Source organism: Malaya genurostris, chromosome 2, assembly GCF_030247185.1.
Source record: "Malaya genurostris strain Urasoe2022 chromosome 2, Malgen_1.1, whole genome shotgun sequence".
Lineage (NCBI taxonomy): Eukaryota > Metazoa > Arthropoda > Insecta > Diptera > Culicidae > Malaya > Malaya genurostris.
Genome location: NC_080571.1, coordinates 149,084,889 through 149,102,599, shown reverse-complemented (window position 1 = coordinate 149,102,599; position 17,711 = coordinate 149,084,889). Strand labels below are relative to the sequence as shown.

The following is a 17,711-nucleotide window of genomic DNA, read 5'->3' as shown; positions in this document are numbered from 1 at the left end:
TTCTAATAGATTGATTGAGTCTTTCACCGGGACACTTGGGAATAAGGCGGTTACATCGAATGACACCATTATTTCGTTTTCTTCGATTTCACCAGAGTTTTGAAGTTGAGTCGTAAATTCTTGTGTGTTGGGTACTGATCTACTGAAAAAAATTTTTGGCGTAGAATGGAATTCTTTTACTAGCCATTTGGCGATTTTTTGGGTAGGGGCTCCCACTGAAGAAATAATTTCCCTTATTTCGTTACCAGGTTTGTGAACCTTTGGTAGTCCTTTGATTTTGGGTAAAGAAGGGTTAGGAACTTTGAGGTAATTGAGGTTTATATCGAAGTTTGAATTACATTCAAGAAGAGATTTTTTATCCACTTTTTTGATAATTTCTGGAAGGGGATCGGTTCTTTGTTTCTTTAAGAACCGTCATTAATTTTTTGGGTTATCAAGTTGTCATAATCTTGTTTGTCCATAATAACTACTTTATTTCCCTTGTCAGCCTTTACATAAAAAACAGGCTTTTCTCGCAATTGTTTCACTAGTTCTTTTTCATCAATGGTTTGCTGATTATTCATAGAAGTACTTCTAATGACGTCAGCTACGATAGTTCTGGCGTCATTAATTTGAGGAAAGGAAAGATCACAGTTATTCAAACCTGTTTCTATGTCTATGATAACTTGTTCGAGATTTACTTTTGAAGAAATTGCATAATTTAAACCAAGATTTAGAAGATTAGTTTGTTCATTGGTAAAATTTTGAGATGAACGATTTACAAGAAAATCCTCCAAAAATTGTACTGGAAGTTTTGGGGATAACGTCTGAAAGATTTTTGGAACGTAAATTTTCGAATTTCTTATGAAGAAGAATTCGTTTGCGTTCGGATTCGCAATGTTCTGCAATTTTTACTTTGTTTAGAAAAGTTTCGAAGCCTTGAGGATATTGTTTCGCTAGTTTCAAGTGAAGGTTATAGCATTCCAAAGCTTTTACGCTCTGAATGCTATACAATTTTTTAACCTTCTCTTTCAAAATTTCGTGTTGAATTTTAATTAGAATTTTTCTAGAAAAAGATCTCCCACCCGTTATTTTACAGCATGTGGGAATTAATCCAAATCTACTGCATTTTTTCAAAAACGCAATATCTTTCTTAACTTAATCACAATTTTCTTTCTTAACTTAATAAACCTGTTTGGCTCACTTGGCTTGGTAACCATTGTCACTATTTTTTACCTGGAGCTGTTAGCGGAATATATTCATCAGTTGCACTATCTATGTACCGTTTAATTCCACTATTTCACTGTCACGTTATTACACTTTCACAAAGTCACTATACATTAATTAAGCATAACAAACGTTACAATACAGATACGCGTATTTCGGAATGTTATTTACATCCTTCTTCAGTGTATCGGTTTTATAAGTTTGTTTGAAAGAATGCTGTAATGCTGCTCCTTTTATACGAAAAGTCTTATTGTCAACGGGTAAAAACGGGAAGAAACAGGTAGTAACAAACGGGTAGGACGGTAGTTTGATTGTCAGCGAAGGGCAACAAACTGAAGAAGTGGGATATTAAGAGATTAAGTATTACCTAAATCTATTTGTATCTTATGTGTCGGTAATAACTTGAATAGCCAGGAGGGCTTATTTCCTTGGTCACGATACAGTAAAGAAATGGAGTTATTTTTGAAGATTTCTAAACTTTCGGCTGTGTCTAATTTCCATGGGTTGGAAATTTGTCTTATGATTTTTATGTCGTTGGTAGTGAGTTCATGATCTTCAGAAAAAACATGTTCAGCTACTTTTGACTTGAAATGATGTGGTAGTCCTTTCTCTAATTCTTTAGATGCTTTCGCTATTTCAGCGACGTGCTCTTTGAAATGGATGTCTAGAGTTCTCTTTGTTTGTCTAATATATTTTTTATCACAATGAGAACACGAGATTTTGTATACCCCAGATTTTTTCAAATTATCCGTAGGATCTTTTGTAGAACCTAGTAAATTTTTCAATTGACAGTTCATGCTGCTAAATACTAGATCCAAACCAAATTCATTTAATTTTGATTTCAAAGGATGTGCAATGTTAGGATTGAAGTCCACCGATATTCACGAATGTTCAAACTACTTACATTTGAAGGGCTCACTGTTCACCATTTTCAAAATTGAATTTTTCACACTCGGAATACACGTACATTTTTTGATGTTTGATCAATTCACGTAAACGAACTGATGATACTCTATTCATTTTAGGGGATGTTCGCATAACATTTATTTTCGTCACGTATAATATTCAATTTGACATTTGGAACCATTTTACATGATTTTGCAAATGATTCGAATGTGAATTTTTATTTGTGTGTCAAGATAATGAGCACGCCTACTTGTGGTTCTAAAAAATTGGATCAACAGTCGCACTGTTTCGTAAAAACCATACCTACCCAAAATTGAATACAACGGGTATTACGACATTTTGGGTAAATATGCTTCTCGAAAAATTTAAGTAGATATTACTCCCTTTTGTTGGCATTTGTAAATGAGTATAAAGTACCAAAAACATTGGAAATCTATTCATGCTTCACAGTTTATTTATATGTTTAAATGTAAACAAGAATTTAATGTATTTTACTTACCAACTAGAGCCTGATACGGCTCGTTATCTAAACAATATTATTTTCTCCATCCTAAATTTTGGTAAAATTTTTACTATTCATTCGGGTCGGGTACGGGTACAGGTAAATTTTTTTGCTGATCACTCGGGTACGGGTCTTTAAATTGAGTAGTTGAATGTTCATGACGAAATCCAAACTGCTCTGGTAAAAAAAAATTGAATTCTCATTTATATGAGACATCATTCTCAACAAGATAATTTTTTCAAAAAGTTTACTGCTAGAAGAAAGTAAGCTAATTGGTCGATAGCTTGATGTTTCTGCTGGATTTTTATCAGGTTTGAGGATAGCTATTACTTTAGCGTTTTTACATCTTTTTGGGAAGTAATCTAATGAAAAACACTTGTTAAAAATTTTAACCAGGAGTCTCAAGGCAACATCGGGAAGATTTTTAATAAGAATATTAAAAATTCCATCATTACCAGGAGCCTTCATGTTTTTAAGTTTCCCAATAATTGATTTAATTTCATCAAAATTCGTCTCAATAATGTCATCGTGTGATAACACTTGGGTTGAAATGTGCTCATATTTCAATGAGTTTTCATTTTCAATAGGACTCACAACGTTCAAATTAAAATTGTGTACACTTTCGAACTGCTGAGCAAGTTTTTGAGCTTTTTCGCCATTTGTAAGAAGTATTTGATTTCCTTCCTTGAGAGCAGGAATTGGTTTCTGAGGTTTCTTAAGAACCTTAGAAAGTTTCCAGAAAGGTTTAGAATATGGTTTAATTTGTTCAACTTCTTTAGCGAAATTTTCATCTCGCAAAAGAGTAAATCTATGTTTAAATTCTTTTTGTAAATCCTTAACTATGTTTTTCATAGCAGGATCACGAGAACGTTGATATTGTCGTCGACGAACATTCTTCAACCGAATGAGCAGTTGAAGATTGTCATCGATGATAGGAAAATTTAATTTAGTTTGAGCTTTGGAAACTGAAAGATTTCTAGCTTCGATAATATAATGATTCAAATTATCAATTGCTGTGTCGATGTACGCAGTATTTTCTAAAATAGTTTCATGATCCACATGATTTTCAATGTGAGATCTGTAATCCAACCAATTGGCTCTATGATAGTCGAATATAGAACTAACTGGATTAATTATAGCTTTGTTGGAAAGTCTGAATGTTACTGGAAGATGATCTGAGTCAAAGTCAGCATGTGTAATTGGTTCACTACAAATGTGACTTTGATCTGTTAGAACCAGATCAATTGTAGACGGGGTTTTTCACGGAAGAGAAACAAGTCGGATTACTGGGATGAAGAACTGTGAAATAACCAGCTGAGAGTTGATTATGAAGTATTTTACCATTACTGTTATTTTGCCTACAATTCCACTGGACATGCTTAGCATTTAAGTCCCCTATTACGAAAAATTTCGCTTGATATATTGTGTGTTTTTGCAAATCGCCTTTAAAGAAATTTAATTGTTCGCCGGTGCATTGGAATGGCAAATATGCTCCAGCGATGAAATAAATTCCATGAATGGTTTCAACTTCGACTCCCAAGCTTTCAATAACTTTAGTATTGAAAGAAGGTAAAATTCGATGTTTAATTTGCCGTTGGACAAAAATGGCAACTTCACCACCCATTCCATCAAACCTGTCAAATCGATGAACCACATAATGTGGATTACTTTTAAATTTGACATTTGTTTTAAGAAAAGAGTCTGTCACAATGGCAATATGAATTTTGTGAACTTTGAGAAAATTATAACATTCATCTTCACTCGATTTCAAAGATCGAGCATTCCAATTTAAAATATTTAAATAATTATTTAACATCACTGTTAAGTTTTAAATTCATTATAATATTATTTGCGAATTGTCATCCGATTTGAAATGCTTCAAAAATTGATGAAGTCAAATTCATTCGGATGATCATTTGAAAAAGTTGATCTTACAGGTCGATCATTTTATTTTCAGTTATATCGCCTAAATCAACTTTATTTTAAAAAGTGAATGGCATTGAAGTAATATTCGTAGGTAGACTGCCATGAGAAGAAGATGATATGGCCGATCTACCTAATAATAAATTGTTTTCGTTAGAAGATGAACTGCAAGGCGGTCCTTTGTTTTGATTATTTATATTAGAAGAAATAGGTGGTAGATTTCTACCTGATATACTAGCATAACTGACATTAGAAGAAGATGATGACGAGGTCGATCTACCCGTCAATAAATTGTTTTCGTTAGAAGACGAATTGGCAGGCGTACCTGTTTTTTGTTTTAAATGCGAAGAAATCAGTGCCTTAGAAGTATTAGGCGTGGCATTTGTAAAGGTTTTTTGAATTTTCAGGTATGTTCTGTAAATTTTAGGTCGTTGATTTAGCTTGTTGCCTAAGCAAACGAGCGTTTAAAATTTTTTCCCTGACAGGACATTTCAAATAATTGGATTTATGATTTCCATTGCAATTTGAACATGAAAATTTATCAGTGGTTTCATTCATTGGAGAAACGTCTTTCGAATGCGATTTACCGCAATTCAAACACCGTATATCCATATGACAATTTTTGGTGCCATGGCCGAAGCCTTGGCAACGATGACATTGCGTTAAGTTTGCAATACGATTATGCCGTTTATAATGTTCCCAATGAATTTTAATGTGGGAAATGAAACGTACTTTTTCTAAAGTTTTCAAATTGTTTACATCACTTCGATTGAAGTGTATTAGGTAAAGTTCATGGGAAATTCCAGAGCGTGGTTTAGAAGTACCATTCGCTCTTTTTTTATAAGTATTACTTGGGAAAGGGCAAAACCAAGCACATCTTTTTTTAATTTCATCAATACTTTGATCATTTGATAAGCCTTTCAAGACAGCCTTGAAGTGTCTGTCTGATTTTATATCATATGAATAAAAATTATTAAGTTTCTCGGACAAATATCGAATAAGACGTTCATAATCTTCCAATCCATCAACCAAGACTCGACATTCTCCTCTTCGTCTGATTTGAAATGAGACTTTTACTTCCGGGAGAAAAGTAGAAAGCTTAGTACGGAATGCTTTGAAGTCGAAAATCATCATCGTCACTGGTGCAATCTATGCCACCAGTGACGATGATGATTTTCGACTTCAAAGCATTGTTTCTTCCCAGAACGACAAGCGTCCATTTTGGGAATTTTTGAAGAATTTTCTTCTATGTCGCTACAATCGGGCTCAGGAAGAATCTCGTAAATATTGTTAGACGGCATAGGATCAAAGGAAGAGAAATCCGTCCGTTAGCTTTTATTTTTACATTCAGATTCTATAAGATCGTGAATGTTATTAGAAAAATATTGAATAACGGATTGTGATTTATTCCGTATTGAATTATTTTTAGCCTTAAGCTTGTTGCCTTTCCGGTTGGACGCAGGCATTTTTGAAATGAATGAAATTTTAAATTAAATTAACTAGGCTAAATTAGTCTTCGATTAGACTCCTAGTTTGGAAAAGTCTTGATAAAGACTGATTTTGTGGTAGTCTTAATAAAGACTGATTAGTTCGAAGAATAGTTCTTTGAAAAGCTAGCCTTAAAAAAAGCTGATTAATTTCTTAGTCACTCTAATATCACTCTTTGTATCACTTAGTCACTCAAATATCACTCACTGTATAACCTTGAGAAAGGCTAAGACTGTTAGTGATTCGGTAGCCTTGAAAAAGACTGAAGCCTTGAATCAATGAAACTCTAGGTATCCAGAAAAAATTCTCAGGAGCCAAGAGCTATACGCGTGCGGTGCAAACGACTGTTCAACACCGACTAAGAAGAAGATTTTTTATTAATTTAAATTTAATTTAATAATTTATTTCAATATTTTAATGCTAAAACATTAATAAAAAAATAAGAAATATATAAAATAGTTAAAATTTGACCTGTTAATACAAAAGGAGTTTCTACTGGTCGGGCTCCAATTCAAGTTAATAAAAGAAAAATAATTGTTAAGTTTCAAAATAAAATTTGATTATTTGGATAAAATTGTAATCCTTGAAATTTATTTTTATGAATAAAAGGTAAAATCAATCAAATAGAAATTGAGGCTACTAATCCAATTACCCCTCCTAGCTTATTGAGAATAGATCGAAGAATAGCATATGCAAATAAAATATATCATTCAGGTTGAATGTGAACAGGGGTTACTAATGGTTTAGCTGGAATAAAATTTTTTGGTATATTAATAGATAATTAAATTTTCAAATAAAAGTTATTAAAATTCAAATGAAAATAATAAATCCAAATAAATCCTTATAAACAAAATGAGGATGGAATGGAATTTTATCAATATTTCTATTTAGTCCTAAAGGGTTATTAGATCCTGTTTGATGTAAAAATAATAAATGAATTATTGTTAAACCTAAAATAATAAAAGATAAAATAAAAATCGAGTTAATGTGGCAAATCCCATTCAAATTCATTTCCAAGATAAGGTACTGCAGATAATAAATTAGTAATTACAGTTGCCCATCAAAAAGATATTTGTCCTCAAGGTAAAACATATCCTAAAAATCCTGTTGCTATAACTATGAATAAAATAATAGTTCCTACTATTCAAGTAGGAATATAATGAAAGGAATTATAATAAATTCCTCGTCCTACATGTAAAAATAAAAATGCGAAAAAAGATGCTCCATTTGCATGACAAATACGTAGAAATCAACCATTATTTACATCTCGATAAATATGATTAACTCTATTAAATGCAGTTTCAATATCTGCAGTATAATGTATTGCCAAAAATAGACCTGGTAAAATTTGAATAATTACACATAAACCTAATAAAGATCCAAAATTTCATCAAGCAGAAATATTAATTGGGGTAGGTAAATCAATTAAAGAATTATTTATAATTTTAAATAAAGGGTGTGTTTTACGAAATGGTTTAAACATAAATTAAAATTAATTTATTGGTCGTAAAGGACCAAAATTTTTTTTTGTAATTTTTACTGTCAAAAAATAAAAAAAATAATTAAAAATAAATAATTAATTAATAATAATGTAATTATATTAGTTGGAAAATTATACATCTTATGTAATGAAATTATATCTTCATATAGAAATATATTTATTTTATTAAAGATATTTATTTCATTGTTTATAGAAAAATTTTCTATAAATATATTATCTAAAATTATTAATGTTAATAGAGTTAATATAAAAAACCTGTTTTAATCCACCTAGTGGTGTAATGCTGCCTTTCTCATGTATAATATTATGGTATTCTATTCAAAAAATTTCTCTTCGATTTTTGAAAGAAACCAAGAGATTGTCTGTGCATTAACTAGTATAACATACAGAATAAAACAGTGCTTTGATTGCGTAGGTCATCCTTAAGAAAACGAAGTGGGTTCACTATTATATGCACTTTCGGCACCGGAACCCGAGAACCGGTATAATCAAAGTCGGTTCGTACGGCCATCAACTAACATGACATACAAACTCTACTAGTTTTTATTAAAATTTTGAAGATTTTATACAATTTTGCCATCGCACAATGCCTTGAAAAAGACTGAAGCCTTGAATCAATGAAACTCTAGGTATCCAGAAAAAATTCTCAGGAGCCAAGAGCTATACGCGTGCGGTGCAAACGACTGTTCAACACCGACTAAGAAGAAGATTTTTTATTAATTTAAATTTAATTTAATAATTTATTTCAATATTTTAATGCTAAAACATTAATAAAAAAATAAGAAATATATAAAATAGTTAAAATTTGACCTGTTAATACAAAAGGAGTTTCTACTGGTCGGGCTCCAATTCAAGTTAATAAAAGAAAAATAATTGTTAAGTTTCAAAATAAAATTTGATTATTTGGATAAAATTGTAATCCTTGAAATTTATTTTTATGAATAAAAGGTAAAATCAATCAAATAGAAATTGAGGCTACTAATCCAATTACCCCTCCTAGCTTATTGAGAATAGATCGAAGAATAGCATATGCAAATAAAATATATCATTCAGGTTGAATGTGAACAGGGGTTACTAATGGTTTAGCTGGAATAAAATTTTTTGGTATATTAATAGATAATTAAATTTTCAAATAAAAGTTATTAAAATTCAAATGAAAATAATAAATCCAAATAAATCCTTATAAACAAAATGAGGATGGAATGGAATTTTATCAATATTTCTATTTAGTCCTAAAGGGTTATTAGATCCTGTTTGATGTAAAAATAATAAATGAATTATTGTTAAACCTAAAATAATAAAAGATAAAATAAAAATCGAGTTAATGTGGCAAATCCCACTCAAATTCATTTCCAAGATAAGGTACTGCAGATAATAAATTAGTAATTACAGTTGCCCATCAAAAAGATATTTGTCCTCAAGGTAAAACATATCCTAAAAATCCTGTTGCTATAACTATGAATAAAATAATAGTTCCTACTATTCAAGTAGGAATATAATGAAAGGAATTATAATAAATTCCTCGTCCTACATGTAAAAATAAAAATGCGAAAAAAGATGCTCCATTTGCATGACAAATACGTAGAAATCAACCATTATTTACATCTCGATAAATATGATTAACTCTATTAAATGCAGTTTCAATATCTGCAGTATAATGTATTGCCAAAAATAGACCTGGTAAAATTTGAATAATTACACATAAACCTAATAAAGATCCAAAATTTCATCAAGCAGAAATATTAATTGGGGTAGGTAAATCAATTAAAGAATTATTTATAATTTTAAATAAAGGGTGTGTTTTACGAAATGGTTTAAACATAAATTAAAATTAATTTATTGGTCGTAAAGGACCAAAATTTTTTTTTGTAATTTTTACTGTCAAAAAATAAAAAAAATAATTAAAAATAAATAATTAATTAATAATAATGTAATTATATTAGTTGGAAAATTATACATCTTATGTAATGAAATTATATCTTCATATAGAAATATATTTATTTTATTAAAGATATTTATTTCATTGTTTATAGAAAAATTTTCTATAAATATATTATCTAAAATTATTAATGTTAATAGAGTTAATATAAAAAACCTGTTTTAATCCACCTAGTGGTGTAATGCTGCCTTTCTCATGTATAATATTATGGTATTCTATTCAAAAAATTTCTCTTCGATTTTTGAAAGAAACCAAGAGATTGTCTGTGCATTAACTAGTATAACATACAGAATAAAACAGTGCTTTGATTGCGTAGGTCATCCTTAAGAAAACGAAGTGGGTTCACTATTATATGCACTTTCGGCACCGGAACCCGAGAACCGGTATAATCAAAGTCGGTTCGTACGGCCATCAACTAACATGACATACAAACTCTACTAGTTTTTATTAAAATTTTGAAGATTTTATACAATTTTGCCATCGCACAATGACGATTTAAATGTTTGTTCTATCCGAAAATATGCAGTAATTTTTGGTAGGACCATAAAACATTTCAATTGACCCTAAGATTGGGAATAACGGTTTAGAGTCCAGTTTATAACATTTTTTACGGTTTTTGTTCCGCCACTTTAAGTGACGGTGTACAATATTGAACACACTTTACCCTATAACTTCGGAACCGGAAGTCGGATCCGCATGAAATTCAGGTATTCCATATGGGACCGGAAGACCTTTCATTTGAATCTAAGTTTGTGGAAATCGGTGAAACCATCGCTGAGAAAAGTGAGTGAGATCCATTTTTGTATATATGACCACTATTTCCGGTACTTCCGGAACCGGATACCGGGAACCAGGATAACCGGAATCGATTTGTTTAGTTGCCTACTGATAATGACTATCGATTTGTGTAGTTTTGAGACAAGTTTAGAAATTTTTTTACGTATTTTGTTTTGCCGGTTTAAGTGACGGTGTACAATATTGAACACACTTTACCCTATAACTCCGGAACCGGAAGTCAGATCGGGATGAAATTCATGAATTCCGCATGGGACCACGAGACCTTTCATTTGAATCTAAGTTTATCAAAATCGGTTCAGCCATCTCTGAGAAAAACTAGTGAGATTATTTGACACACACACACAGACATTGCTCAGCTCGATGAACTGAGTGGAATGGTATATGACACTTGGCCCTCCGGGCAAATTTTCACTAGTCGGTTTTTCAAGTGATTGCATAACCTTTCTATATGAGAAAGGCAAAAAGTAAAAAATAAAATTAATTTTAGAGATATTGAAAATAATTCATTTGATGATAAAGAAGTTACATAAATAAATAAAACTAATATTCCTCCTATGAATACTAAAAATAAAATATATGAAAATCAAAAAGTTTTTATTAATAAACCAATATTTAATGAAATTAGAATAGTTTGAATTAATAATATTAATCCAATAGCCAATGGATGTTTTATTTGTATAAAAACAAATGATATAATTAAACATAAAAATATTAAAAATATAGAATTTCAAGAAATAGTTTAATTAAAATAATATTTCTGGGAATTAGTGATAAGAAATATTTTCTTTTCCTTAAAGTTTAAAAAAAATTATTTTTTGTTAACAAGACTAATGTTTTTTTAAACTATTAAAAGTAATGGTTATTTTAATTTATTTATTTATGATTATAATGTTTATATTTAGATGTGTTACTTTTATTTCTAGCCGAAAACATTTATTATGTACGTTATTGAGTTTAGAATTTAAAGTATTACTATTATTTGTATTGTTATTCTTTTATTTAAATTATATAAATTTTGAAAGACATTTTAGAATATTCTTTTTAAGATTTTGTGTATGTGAAGGAGTTTTAGGTTTATCTATTTTAGTTTTAATAATTCGGACTCATGGAAATGATTATTTTCAAAGTTTTTCAATTTTACAATGTTAAAGTTTATTTTTGTATATTATAATATTTTTATTATTTTATAAAAATATTTATTGATTAATTCAAATTATTATATTTTTTATTTTTTTTATTTATATTAAATATATCATTTAATAATTATTTTTGTAATATTTCTTATTATTTTGGAGAAGATATAATTTCTTATGGATTAATTTTATTAAGAATTTGAATTTGTGGTTTAATATCAATAGCTAGAGAAAAATTAATTCAGATGAAAAATTATAATAATTTTTTTATATTTATGAATTTATTAATATCATTATTATTATTATTATTATTATTATTATTATTATTATTATTATTATTATTATTATTATTATTATTATTATTATTATTATTATTATTATTATTATTATTATTATTATTATTATTATTATTATTATTATTATTATTATTATTATTATTATTATTATTATTATTATTATTATTATTATTATTATTATTATTATTATTATTATTAACTTTTAGTTCTGCTAGAGTCTTTATGTTTTATTTATTTTTTGAAAGAAGTTTAATTCCTATTGTATTTTTAATTTGAGTTTGAGGATATCAACCAGAACGTTTACAAGCAGGTATTTATTTATTATTTTATACTTTATTAGCTTCTTTACCTTTATTAATTGGTATTTTTCATATTAAAAGTGATTTAAATACAATAAATTTTATTATATTAAATTATTTAAAAATATATGATTTAAATTTATTATACATAAGAATAATTTTTGCTTTTTTAGTTAAAATGCCTATATTTTTATTTCATTTATGATTAAAAAAGGCTCATGTTGAAGCTCCTATTTCTGGGTCTATGATTTTAGCTGGAGTTTTATTAAAATTAGGGGGATATGGTTTATTACGGATATTTTTTATTTTACAAATAATTGAAAGAAATTTAATTTTATATTTATTAGAATTAGATTAATTGGAGGTGTATTAGTTAGATTAATTTGTTTATTACAAGTTGATTTAAAATCTTTATTTGCTTATTCTTCAGTTGCTCATATGGGAATTGTTTTATGAGGAATATTAACTATAAGATATTGAGGATTAAATGGATCTTCTAGATTGATAATTGCTCATGGAACGAAGTGGAAAAACGAAGTTTATTAATTAATAAGGGGATAATAAATTTAATACCAAGACTTTCTTTGTGATGATTATTATTGTGTTCTGGTAATATGGCTGCTCCTCCTACATTAAATTTATTGGGTGAAATTTCTTTAATTAACAGTATTGTAGGTTGGTCTTGATTAACAATAATAAGATTAATATTTTTATCTCTTTTTAGAGCAGCATATACTTTATATTTATTTGCCTATAGACAACATGGTAAGTTTTATTCAAGAATTTTTTTTTTTCAACTGGATTAATTCGGGAATATTTATTATCAATATTACATTGATTACCTTTAAATTTATTAATTATAAAAAGAATTTTTATTTATATTATGACTTTAATTTAAACAGTTTAAGAAGAATATTGATTTGTGTTGTCAATGATATGAGCTTCATTTTAGATCATGTTAAATTTAAATTATTGTAAAAATAGTTTTTATATTTTATTAATTATTAGAATTTCTTTATTTATATTAAGATTAAAATTTTTATTAATTAGTAAAATTTATTTTATTGAATGAGAGGTAATTTCTTTGCATTCTTTGTCAATTGTTATAACTTTATTATTTGATTGAATAAGTTTAATATTTATATCATTCGTATTATTTATTTCTTGTTAAGTAATTTTTTATAGAACAGATATATAGAAGGAGATATAAATTTTAATCAATTTATTTTATAGGTATTAATATTTGTTATATCAATAATATTATTATTTATTAGTCCAAATTTAATTAGAATTTTATTAGGATGAGATGGCTTAGGATTAGTTTCTTATTGTTTAGTTATTTATTTTCAAAATGTAAAATCTTATAATGCGGGGATATTAACTGCTTTATCAAATCGTATTGGGGATGTAGCTTTATTATTAGCTATTGCATGAATATTAAATTATGGAAGATGAAATTACATTTAGTATTTAGAAATAATAAAAAATGATAGTTGTATAATAATTATTGGTTACTTAGTTATATTAGCGGCTATAACGAAAAGAGCACAAATTCCCTTTTCTTCTTGATTACCAGCAGCAATAGCTGCTCCTACTCCTGTTGCAGAATTAGTACATTCTTCTACATTAGTAACAGCTGGAGTTTATTTATTAATTCGATTTAATATTTTATTTTTAAATTCTTATATAAGTCAAATTTTATTGCTAATTTCTGGTTTAACAATATTTATAGCAGGTTTACGGGCTAATTTTGAATTTGATTAAAAAAAATTATTGCTTTATCAACTTTAAGACAATTAGGATTAATAATAAGAATTTTATCTATGGGATTTGGTATATTAGCTTTTTTTCATTTATTAACACATGCTTTATTTAAAGCATTATTATTTATATGTGCTGGAGTAATTATTCATTGTATAAAAAATATACAAGATATTCGATTTATAGGAAATTTAAGATTAGAATACTTTTAGTTAGAAGTTGTTTTAATATTGCAAATTTAGCTTTATGTTGTATACCTTTTTTAGCTGGATTTTATTCTAAGGATTTAATTTTTGAATTTGTAAGTTTATCTCATTTAAATTTTTTTTCTTTTTTTTCAACTGGGTTAACTGTTTGTTATTCATTTCGATTAGTTTATTATTTAATAGGAGGTGAATATAGAGGTATATCTATAAATATAATAAGAAGAGATAGATGAATTATAGTTTTTGGTATTTTTTTATTAATAATAATAACAATTATTGGAGGAAGCATATAAAATTGATTGATTTTTTTTAATCCCTCAATAATTTGTTTGCCTTTTATAAAAAAGATTTTAGTTTTATTAGTTTTTATTTTAGAGGGTTTAATTAAAAATATTTCTTTAAATATTTTTAATAAATCTTTATATTTTTATAATTTTAGATGATTTGCTGGAAGTATATGATTTATACCAATGATTTCTACAATTGGATTATTAAATTTTTTTTATTGATTGGATTTAATTCTTTAAAAATTTTTGATAAAGGATGAAGAGAATATTTCGGTGGTCAGATATTATACACTCAATTAAAATATTATTCTTTATATTTACAAGAATTTCAAAATAATAATTTAAAAATTTATTTATTAAGATATATAAAATGAGTTTTTGTATTAATTTTATTAATATTATTAAATTAATTTAAATAGCTTATATTTAGAGTGTGACATTGAAGATGTTAAGGAAATTAAAATAATTTTTAAATATTAATAAAAAAATAAATTTTTATTTTTATATTGAAAATATAATGTTTTATTTTAAACTATATAAATGAAATATGTTGAACAAGAAAAAGCTGCTAACTTTATTCTTTAATGGTTTAATTTCATTTATATTTATATTTTAATCGGAATTTATAATTCAATGATATCATTAACAGTAATATACCTCTTTTTGGTTTCAATTAAAGAATTATATAAGATAAATTGAATAAAATCAATATTTTTAAATGCAAATTAAATGTTATATTTTTTTTATAATAAAATTTTATTTGGCTTATTTGCTTTAGCTTAACGTGGCCAATTGTCTTGTTGTTATAGGAGAAGAAGGGACGCCGTATTAAGGGGACGGCATACTCCCCTAGAGTTAGTAAAGGAATGTGAGGAGGGTGGGATTTACAAAATATTGATTTTGAATTACAATACATCATTCGTTTGTGGCACAATTTTTTCAGAGTTTTCTGGATCTTCACGTTCTTCAGATTGTAACGAGAGAGATTATCCTTGGCTGGGATGCTTTGTTGATGTGCTCTGACTTTGTTGATGTGCTCTGGCGTTTTTGGGTAGTTTTCAGCAACTCAGTCAGTTCAAGGCAGGTGCATGCTCCGAAGCATCGTTTACACAGGTCATACTATCAGCAGCGTAGAGAAGAGTGCGATAGAGCTGTAGACGAGAGAGAGAGAGATAGGGAGAGCACTAAATTTTGGCATTGATAGTTTTCAAGAAGTTATAGATGAGAGTCATATAAGGACACCACTCTCGGCGAGCCCCACACGACGGAGATGCGCGCTGAACATATAATGATTAGACATGAGCCTTGACATTACACGAATAAAGTCACGGCCCACGTCCAACCCCCGGAACCAAGCTTTCGTCGATACCTGTGGGATTATTGAGTGTAACCATCGTCCCAGAGTTCCACTATTCCATGTATTTTGCCAGCTGGCTAGAGTTTTCTGACGACAGCAACTGAAAAATTCATTGAAGCAGATTGGTCTTTCATAGATATCACCTTCTAGTGCGCCCACCTTGGCTAACGAGTCCGCCCTCTCATTGCCCCGTATGGAACAATGTGAGGGGACCCAAACCAAGGTAATCTGGTAAGATTTTGCAGATAAAGCACTCAATTGTTCCCGTATTTTCCCCAGGAAATACGGTGAGTGCTTTCCAGGTTTCACTGAACGGAGAGCCTCAATGGAACTGAGACTGTCCGATACAATGAAGTAGTGATCTGTGGGCAGAGTGTCAATGATCTCAAGGGTATACTGAATTGCAGCTAGTTCTGCGACGTAAACTGAAGCTGGATCACTGAGTTTATAGGAAGCGATGAAATTTACATTGTATATACCGATGCCAGTGGACCCGTCTAGATATGATCCGTCAGTGTAAAACATTTTATTACAGTCGACTTCTTTAAATGTATTATTAAAAAAATTTTGGATCTCTTGAGGGCGTATAGGATCCGGGATTTCACGAATTTCTTCTTTCATGGATGTGTCGAAAAACACAGTAGAATTAGAAGTATCTACAGAATGAACACGATTGGGAACAAACGAAGAAGGATTTATATTCTGAGCCATGTAGTCAAAATACAAGGACATAACACGGGTCTGTGAATTAAGCTCGACAAGCTTTTCAAAGTTTTCTATCACCATCGGATTCAAAATGTCGCATCGGATTAGCAGTCGATATGAGAGATCTCAGAATATGTTTTTCAACGGTAAGACGCCCGCCAGCACTTCAAGACTCATCGTATGAGTTGATTGCATGCAACCCAAGGCAATACGCAAACATCGATACTGAATTCTTTCCAGTTTAATGAAATGAATATTCGCAGCGGAGCGGAAACAGAAACATCCATATTCCATTACTGACAATATCGTCGTTTTGTACAACCTGATCAGGTCTCCTGGGTGAGAGCCCCACCAAGATCCGGTTATTGTACGAAGGAAATTGATTCTCTGTAGGCATTTACGTTTCAGATACCTAATGTAACATCCCCAGGTGCCTTTGGAGTCGAACCAGACCCCGAGATATTTCAATGTGAAGGCCTGAGCTATGGTTTCACTCCTTAGTTGAAGCTGTAGTTGTGCTGGTTCTCGCTTCCTTGAAAATACAACCAGCTCAGTTTTCTCCGTAGAGAACTCGATACCCATTTGAAGTGCCCATGTTGACAAGTTGTCGATGGTATCTTGTAATGGTCCTTGGAGATCGGAAGCTTTGGGTCCTATAATAGACACAACGCTGTCGTCTGCAAGTTATCTTAGCGTGCAGGATATGTTGATACATTCATCGATATTGTTTACGTATAAATTGTATAAAATGGGGCTTAAGCATGAGCCCTGAGGAAGGCCCATGTAGCTGAATCGTTTTGTCGACAAATCACCATGTGCGAAAAACATGTGTTTCTCAAACAATAGATTATATAAAAAGTTGTTCAAAACTGGTGAAAGACCATGCTGATGCAACTTCTCAGATAGAACGTTAATGGAAATTGAATCAAATGCCCCCTTGATGTCGAAGAAAACTGATGCCATTTGTTCTTTACGAGCAAATGCCATTTGAATTTCTGTTGAGAGCAACGCTAGACAATCGTTCGTTCCTTTGCCCCTGCGGAACCCAAATTGTGTACCTGAAAGCAATCCATTTGTCTCGACCCAATTGTCAAGACGGAAGATAATCATTTTCTCCAACAATTTCCGAATACTGGAAAGCATAGCAATTGGTCGATACGAATTGTGATCGGAGGCTGGTTTTCCAGGTTTTTGAATGGTGATAACTCTCACTTCTCTCCATTCGTGTGGAACAATATTACCCTCGAGGAACTAGTTGAATAAACTCAACAAGCGCCTTTTGGCAGAGTCAGGCAGATTTTTCAACAAGTTGAATTTAATTCTGTCTAACCCCGGGGCTCTATTGTTACACGACAAGAGCGCAAGTGAGAACTCTACCATCGAAAACGGTGTTTCGTTTGTATT

The 17,711-nt window shown here is 29.6% G+C and overlaps 1 protein-coding gene and 2 pseudogenes across 1 annotated transcript in view; all 3 read right to left on the bottom strand.

Moving 5' to 3' along the window:
• LOC131433123 (putative fatty acyl-CoA reductase CG8306) overlaps nucleotides 1-17,711 on the bottom strand; it is a 374,751-nt gene that overhangs the window by 50,101 nt on the left and 306,939 nt on the right. The window lies entirely within an intron of this gene.
• Nucleotides 6,407-7,508, bottom strand: LOC131433125 (cytochrome b-like; annotated as a pseudogene).
• LOC131433124 (cytochrome b-like) lies at nucleotides 8,247-9,348 on the bottom strand (annotated as a pseudogene).